This window comes from Nicotiana tabacum, chromosome 16, assembly GCF_000715075.1.
Source record: "Nicotiana tabacum cultivar K326 chromosome 16, ASM71507v2, whole genome shotgun sequence".
Classification (NCBI taxonomy): Eukaryota; Viridiplantae; Streptophyta; class Magnoliopsida; order Solanales; family Solanaceae; genus Nicotiana; species Nicotiana tabacum.
In genome coordinates, this window is record NC_134095.1 from 34688192 (window position 1) to 34697450 (window position 9259).

Consider the following 9259-nt stretch of genomic DNA (forward strand, 5'->3'; position numbering starts at 1 on the left):
GTGCCTGGTTCTGAACTTATATGTTTATCTTATAGGATTTATTTCAAATTATTGTCCACTTTGAATCCTCGATGTAAGTTATACGATAGATCGGATCAGACCATATTGGTGGAAACCAATTTTGCTAGATCTAAGGTCACCACTAGGAGACCTATTAAGTGGGAAGAAATTAATTTCCCAACTACTTGGACTTTAAATTCGGTTATATTCCCAAGTCAGATCACTAATGACTTGTCAAACAGTGAATTTTCGCATGTTACTCAAAATTCGGATGGTAGGATTTGTATTCAATTCGATGATAAGTCTACTATTTATAACAGGCATTCGTTTTCTAATCATAGACTCTTACTTGCTATTCAACATATTTCTCCTGTTGAACCAGTCTATGGTCCAGCTCGCAATCGTGCAACCTCGTTATACACTATCACTACTAAAATTAGTGATAAGCCTATTGAAAGGGTTAAAGTTAACCCTCAAACAAATATTGTTCAGATCAATGATAATGTTACTGATAAGGATATTCCTTCTACATTCGAAATAGATTTCAACCCCAACGATACTTAATGATTCCACACCAAATTGATTTTAGCCCAGGTTCTCGAGCAAGAAAATATATTCAAAAAGAATTTTTTAGTGATAAATAGAGCCAGTTTAAAACTTGGTTTTTCGACGCTTATAGCAAAGATGATTTAAATAATATTTCTCAAGAGTTTTACGAAACTTGTGCTTTGCATAATTAAATTATGTATTTTTCCCTCGTTTATAACAACTTACTTACCACTTTATATAAAGGTTTTTAAATAGACGAATAGTCTGTTCAAAAGAATTTAACGCCAAAGACTATTCAATCGTTTTTATCAATTGTTTTGAAGAAAGTTTATCAAACCAACCATAATCATAAATGGTTGGACATCTGCAGGCGTATTTTGCCACTCAAAAGCAAAGTGATACATTTGCTTCAGTTGCTAAAGAAGAGGACACTGATGATATCAAGTCCTAGTACTTATAGAAAACAATAAAAACATAAAGAATCTATTACAGTAAAGTGGGTCCCTTATACAGTGTATTTACTGTGTATACAATATATCTATTGTTTATACAGTGTATCTACTGTTGTAGTGAGGTCATTAGTAGCTTTTTGTTGATCACAGCCCTCTTTCGTGGTTAATATGCAAGAGAAGTTAGATCTTCAACATAGATATAAATCTGTTTAGCCGGACATAGTCATGGCTGGAGAGAAACGAAGTAATTAAAATACTATAAAATAAAATAAACAAATGCCTCTTAAGCTTTTGAAGCTTGCAATTTAGAGCAATATGACAAAATTTTCCGCACTTATAACACTTAATGTCAGCAATTTCGAAACTTTATTTACTTCAACTGATTTACAAAATGAAGAAGCTAAGAAGCTAAAAGTCTTTACAAGAGAGAGTTTATATGTATTAGATATATAATATATATACTATATCAAATTTAAACACAAAATAAATTGCAAAGAAATATTCAAGGGAATGTCTTATATATTTTACTATTACGAAAAATGGCAATATCTTTCTTAGTCTTCCTCCCCCCAATGGAAGACATTAACAAAAAATGGCAATATTTTTCTTAGTCTTCCTCCCCCCAATGGAATGAGCACAACAAGGTAGTAATACCACCATTAAAAGGAAAAAAACTAAGGAAGATGTGCCAAAATATAAGTTACATATTAGTCTATGTATTTATCTCTAACAAATTTCATAAATCCTTCAAGGTCCGGAGGAATTTTTGTTGGTGGTGGCGGAAAAGAAGCTTGTTCATCAACGCTTTCGGGAAAAGCAGCACCCTGCGCAAGTTCCGCTAGCATTTCTTCATAAGCTTCGTCTATCTCCAGTTGTGATTTTGCAAGTCCAAAATTTCTTCTTTCCAAACAGATCCAATCTCTGAAGAGTTCTGATTCTTCCAAGCTCTCCCTCATAGACGCTCTATGATCACCGATTTGAAGTCTCGCTTGACTGAAAGCGCTCTCCGATGCCACTGTTGAAGCTTGAACACTTAAAATATCTCGAGCCATCCTTGAAAGAACCGGATAGTATTTTTGTTTGTCCTTCCACCATTCCAAAACATCAAAGGAGCCGTCGGGATTCTCTGATTCAAGTCCATGCGACAAATAAACTTGAAGATCATTTAGTTGTGAACTATCACCAATATTATCACCTTGAGAACCTCTGAACTCCGTCCAAGAACTAAGTGCTTTTAGGCCTGCAGTTCTTTTAGATGATTGCGAACTAGACAAAGTAGGAGTTGGAACATTTGATCTAGCATGATCTAAGGCAAGTTGATAAGCATTATAAATTGTTTGAGCATTTATTTTAATTGAGGCTTTTGCATCTCCAAGTGTAGCAAATTCCTCATCTGAAAGTGATAAAGCCTTATAAATTTTTGTGTACCAAAAGTGAGGACCTCCTAATTTCATGGTAGGATTTAACATGGAAGCAACACCAAAAATAGGGGGATAGGGAAAAAATATTTTTTAAACTTATCTTTCATAGAATTAATAGCAAGTTGATAAATTACCCCACCCTCTGAAAATTGAGTAAACAAATCTGCAAGTGCTGCAATATAAACTAAACAGTTAGAAATAGTAGGATAATATTGCCCAGATAATTCATTTGTAGCAACATGAAATTGTTCTAAAATGTCTACAAGCATTTTAATATTAGTCAAATCCTGATCTGTAAGGTGTTCATCATCATCATCATTATCATCATCATCACCACCAACACAAGCATTAAATGTTGCGTTTATTGGGTTTCTATATTCATATGCAACAGCTAAACTTTCATACATATAATTCCATCTAGTCGGACAAGGTTTAAGAACCTTTCTTTCTCTAAGGCCAAATTCATCACATTTTTTAAAATATTCTCTAAGTCTACTTCTACGGTTTGAATAAAAAAGCCAATTAAGAGCCATTTTAACCTTTTCAATTTCCACATTTAAAATTTTCATACCATCATCGATGATTAAATGGTAAATAGGACAAATACATCTAACATGGAAAATATTACTAAATGCAGGTTTTAGTGTGGTTGTAAGCAAGCCTATAGGATTAGTGTTATTAGAAGCATTATCCATTGAAACTGACATTATTTTATCTCTAATGCAGAAATATCTACAAATATCTGCAACTGTGTTAGCAATAAACTTACCTATGTGGCGTGAATTAATTATTCTATAAGCAATAATACGCTTTTGTATTATCTAGTCCTCATCAATCCAATGATTTATAACAGTTAGATAATCACAGTCATTACCACTTCTACCAATATCAGTAGTAATAGCAATGTGACAATCTATATGAGTAAATAAATAGCGCAAATATTATTCATATTCATGTTTATATTTATAAATATCGCTCTTTATGATTGTGCGAGGCCATCCTTTATAAGTAGGATTAAAAACACTTCTAATATAATGCACAAAGTGAGGATTAGAAGGAAAACTATAAGGTAAGCACATAACAGTAACCATTTTTGCTAATTCTTCACGATCTTTATTTGGATCATAATATAAAATGCCACCGATAACAGTGTTAATTCTCAGTTGAACTAGATTTGACCTTATACTAGGGTTAACCTTAGTATCTACACTTCTCTCCTCTTGCACAACTTTCATTTGTAAATATCTAGCTTTATCTCTAGGGTGTTTCTTTATGTGTCTAGTCAAAGTACCCGTACTGCTACGGTCTCCAGTATATTTATGAGCCATCAAAGACCTACAAGTTTTACACTTAGCCTTATTTTGTTCTCTTAGTTGAGTAAAAAAGTGCCAAACAAGAGATGTTTCGGTCTGTTTAGAAGGTTGTCTATTAAAAGTAGGGGTTACTACAGGAGGGTCAGGCGGGACATCATTTGAATTATTATCAGTTGGGTTATTAACAGGACTAGTAGGTGTATCATCTAAATCCGGTTGCGTTTCATCTAAATCATCATGTTCCTCATCATTTTCAAAGATAGTTTGATTAGGATAAAGAGCATTCATAACTTCATCATTTAATTGTTGACCTGGTGCAACATCATGGCAAAATTGACTATCGAAAAATTGAAAACAAAGATTATCACTATCAAGAATAATAGGTGGAGGAGGACGGGTAACAGGTCTGGGTCGGGAGCCGGGGGAGTAGTAGTAGCTTGGCGACTAGATTCACCAATTTCAAATTTTCCCTTACACTTACTACCAAATATTTTTTTCAAAGAAAAGTCCATATTAATTATAATTATACAAACTAAATCAAACAAAACTATAATATTAAAACTTAAGAGTTGGAACAAGTTTACCGAATCGATGAACAACTTACTGAAAATTGAATATCGTTGAAGACTTGAATACTTCAATTCACCAACTTTACATTTTTTCACAAAATTGCAATAATAAAGTAAGCAATTATAGAAGAAAATTAGAGAGAGATTGATGAATTTGTGAGTAAAAATGAAAGAATGAAGGGGTATTTATAGTTAAAAATAGGGAAAAAGTGTAATTATAAAAGGTTTGGGATTAAAACAAAGTTTGGGGGCCAAATGGCTATATTTTAAAAAGCCAAACGGCTAAAATGGCAGGCCAACGACTAGTTTTAAACTTCTAACCGTTGGCCTTTTAAAAAAAAAATTGAAAAATAGCCATTGGGCCCGTTTGGCCCGGTTGAACCTGTGCAGACCCGCCTACCGGTCCCGGGCTAAACGGTCTCGGGCTCGCGGTCTATTTTGGGAGGACCGACCCATATTGGGCTTTTAGGACCGTTAGGGACCGGCCCATTTGGCCCATTTGCTAGCTGTTCCGGGGCGATCTCGGGTTGGGCCCGACCCACAATACAGCCTTAAGCAGAGACCCGAGGTAGACCTACGGACATCCGCAGGCCTTGGCGTCCCCTTCTATCTTTTCCATTCTGTTTTTATGTATTTCAGACACAGATTTGTATTTTTCATTGAGACTACTATTTGTAGAATTCGTAGATGGTCCGTGACATTATGACACCAATTCTGGGTAGAGTTGTTTTTTGGATTTTGTATTAGTATTTAGTTAAACTATTAGATTTCGTCTTCCGCATTTTGTGTATCATAATTATTCCGCTGTTGATCATCATGTTAGCTCGTAAATGTAAAAAGGTTAAGGAAAAAGGCTAATAAAATGTCCAATACTCTCCTTGCCTAACTTTCACGAGTAGGCGCCATCACGACTCCCGAGGGTGAAAAATTCGGATCGTGACACATATTTTACTACGAACCCACTAGGACCGTCAAAATACGGGTCCGGGTCCATTTTCTCAAAACGTTGACCGGAGTCTACTAAAATCAACTTTTTAGGCCAAAAATTATTATTTCATCAATTTTCAACAAAGAAGCTTTCCGGAAACGCGTACGGATTGCGCACGCAAATCGAAGAGAGATAAAATGAGGTTTTTAAGACCTCGAAATACGAAATCGAGTTCTAACATAAGATGACCTTTTGAATCATCACATATACACATAATAAGTAACGATTCTAGCTCTTTTACTAAAACAAGGTATTACATTAACCATATTTTATATAGATTTTTCAAAAAAAAAAATATAAGAAGAAAATATCTAAAAGAAGGAAGAAAGTACTGATACGTAAAGTAATGCAAGAATTTTGGGATAGAGACCATAATGTGTACTTCCTGTAATCTATCATAGATTAATAGTATTTTGTATTATTATATTCTTTTTCTTAAGCTTATAAAGTATTCTCCTTAGGACCATTTAGAATATTCAACCCTAGTCTTTTATCATATTCCCCTCTTTAACCCATTCAGCAGTAACAACAACGCACAAAAATCATCTTCTTCTTTGTTTCTCTTTTGCAAATCTCTTATCACCATTTCCATATGGCCAACAAAAAAAATTCATTCCCTAAAGCTTCACACGAAAATGGACAGAAAAGTCCAAATCCTATTGAAGAAAAAGAAATGGAATTTTTTCTGAAGATGGTGACTTTGATGAAACCATAGTAGAGATAATCAAGCACTATAAATGGGAATTTTTTGTACATCCTCCTGGAGATTTCTGCTTGGAGCTAGTTTTGGAGTTCTATAGGAATCTTAACCAAGAAAATAATGAATCTTCAATCATGGGAAGAAGAATCAACTTTTCCCCCGAGACCATTAACCACATTTTTGGTCTCGAGTCAGTCAATAATGTGTTGATGCACCTTCTGTTAGCTGCACCAGATTGGGAGGAAGTCGAAGGGAAATTATGCCCATGTGGTGCGAATTGGGTGTTAAAGCCTAGTGGAGAGCACATTGGGTACAGAAGCAGACCATGGGTAAGTTTTATAACCAACAGGCTAATGCCAAATACTAATAATTCTATTGTCTTGTTACCCAGAGTGCTACTGCTTCATGCCATATGCACTTGTCTGCCACTTGATGTTGAAACTATCATCAATAGCAATATCAAGGCAAGTGTAGATGATCCAAGTGCGAGGAGCATTTTCTTTTCTTCAACAATAACTGCTTTATTGAGACACTTTGGTGTGTATCCACTCCCCCAAATGGTTGTCACACCTTCTTCTATGATGATTACTAAAATTTTTTGGAGTCGATGTGATGAAATAGATGGTCCAAGGAGAGAATCGGGGCAAAAAGAAAGGCCAAGGCAAGCATATCCAAATGCACAACTAACACTTATGAGGTAATTGGTCCAGAAAATGGCGCAACTTGCTGTAAAGCATGATAAGGCAGAAGAAAATAGAGCAGAGATGATGAACAGGATGCAAGAAACAATGGAAAGGGAGTTTCATATTAATATGCAGAACTGTGTATAATTCTTCTCTTGGTTGTGATTTTTCTAATGTGATGCGTACCATGGGTGAAATTTGGGGATTTCATGATTTGCCTCTTTTCCCACCAATAAGATGATTAGATCCTGCTACTACACCAATTCCTCGTTTTTTTGTAAAGACGATGTCTTGCAAACCCAACAGACATTACTTGATGAAATGCTCGAACCAGGGATACCACCTAAAGTTGATGTTCCGAATGGTTCAGATGCAATGTCTGCTCAAAGCAGTAATATTTTCAAAAATTTGCCACATCTGGAAGATATTACTACTTTTAATAATCTTGAAAGTATTTTTTAGCCTACTCATAATGTAAAAGGTAAAGCAATTGTGATTAATGAAAGTACTCCACATCAGAAAAAAACAAAGAGGCTAAGAGAAGTCATTGGAAAAGGAAAGGGAGTCCTAACAGAAGAATCTTCTGATTCGGAGGATGAGGACTAAGAGATGAAGGGAATATCTCTCACGCGGCGTAATTCATTCGGTTTAAGTGTGGGGGAACTTTGGGTTTTTGGGTAAGAGGAAATATGTTATTATTTCTTAGTGTTTATATAGGACCTAATTGTTGATGCAGCTGGTAAGTATACGTTTTTGTTGCTGTGAAATATTTGCATGTTCATAGAACGTTTGCTTGCTGACAGGTTCAAGTTTTTGCTAGTATGAATAGTTGGAACATATCAAGACGTTCCTGTGTAATTTAGGAACTTTTAAATTAATGTAAATACTACGTTTTAAATATGATTATTGTCTTAATTTTTTTTAATTAATATAGTTTCGCATTTATATATAGATGGACTATTCTACGGTAGGATGTTACTGGCCTTAATGCTCTATGCAAAAATGTCCATAGCGAGTCAGAGAATGTTCGCTAACTGTTTTGGTTTCATTGCTGAAGAAAAAGTTAAACATGAAAGAAAAATGAATCCAAGATACAAAAGTGACAAACATATACCTGATGCATCAAACCTCCATCTTGTGACGCATCGAGAGGTAAGTTTCTTTTTCTTAAAATAGATACATATGGTCTTATAAGTATAATTTTTCTGGTTTGGCTACTCTTGGTTATCTGGTGGTTTTCTTTTGGACCAAAATGGACAATTTTTTGTTGATTTCCAGATGATAAACCTAGAGAAACTAAGAACGTAGTACTGATGTTTGGTGCTCTTTGGGCAGTAACTTTCTTTGAGATTTTTCATTACTTAATCTGGTATGATTGGTTTTGTCAAGCAACTAGAGGATTACATATATATATATATATATATATATATATTCTTTCCCTTTTATATCATATTTACAGTGTCCTACATTCTAATTCTATATAGCTGCATAGAATAAAATATTTTATCCATAGACTATAATTAATGGTTGTTCTATGTAAAACTGAGAGTTGGTGCTTAATTATATGATTTTCCTTTGTATATGATTTTCCTTTGTAGTCAATTTTGGATTGGAAAAGTTAGCTTTAAAGGTTATCACAATTTTTTTTGTTGCTTCTGTCATGCATTATTTTAACTAAACAGTGCTTCTCGTAATGGATTTGGGGGTTGTTACAAGATGTCATTTCTTTCTCTTAGATGTTTCTTGACACGCACAAAAGCTTCTATATGCAAAGAGGTCGTTTGGGCTACAAAGTCATAGACAATGTATCCAACGAGAAAGATGCATTATTCTTCCTTGTTTAATGCATCGGCAAATACACATACATATAAACATATATTTTTCTATAAATACAAATAGACTAATCTTTTATTTTATTCTTAATTGTTGTTCTTGTATAATATTAAAGTTTTCAAATAATTATTCGCATGGTTTCAAACATATTTTTTCATTTATGCCATATAACTTTCAAGTTTGTATTTGTGTTCTTGTGAAGGCAATAATGAATCTCCTAATCTGGAAAATAGTTGGAATTGAGAAGTATTATGATCTCAACAGGTAGAATCAATAAAACTTTGCTAGAACTTGCCCCAAATATCTATCAAGGAGAAATTATAGACAACATTGAGTTTTAAATGAAATTAGGCTTTCTTTGATCACTTTTTAGCCTCTCTATTTCTACTCCTACACACACACATTTTCCTTTAGCACCCAAACTTCGAGCCATATTGAAAAATTGGAAAGAAAAAAAAAGAAGAAGAGGAGAAAGGATAAACCAATTCTTCTTGATACACCATATTGGTTTAACCAAAAAAAGAAGATTTCTTCCAGCTATAATTAAGCAAAAATGGTTATTTAAGCAAGGGATGAAGGAATACTTTTTGGAGTAAAGTTTGTGTTCAGAGGAAGGTGGATTTGTGTATATATATAGCTAAAAAAATAAAAATAATGTGAATATACTTATGGAATAAATTCTTGGTGTAAGAAGTTCGAACTTATAAAGGATATTTCTGTTGAAAGGAATGTTGACTTAATTGGTGTAAAT

General features: G+C 34.0%; 1 long non-coding RNA gene across 1 annotated transcript; it reads left to right on the forward strand.

Moving 5' to 3' along the window:
* The first annotated feature begins 5683 nt into the window (after positions 1–5683).
* LOC107822876 (uncharacterized) lies at positions 5684–7575 on the forward strand. The gene is made up of 2 exons (XR_012699996.1): positions 5684–6529; positions 6614–7575. It is a non-coding gene; the product is annotated as an uncharacterized LOC107822876 (long non-coding RNA).
* Positions 7576–9259: the final 1684 nt, after the last annotated feature.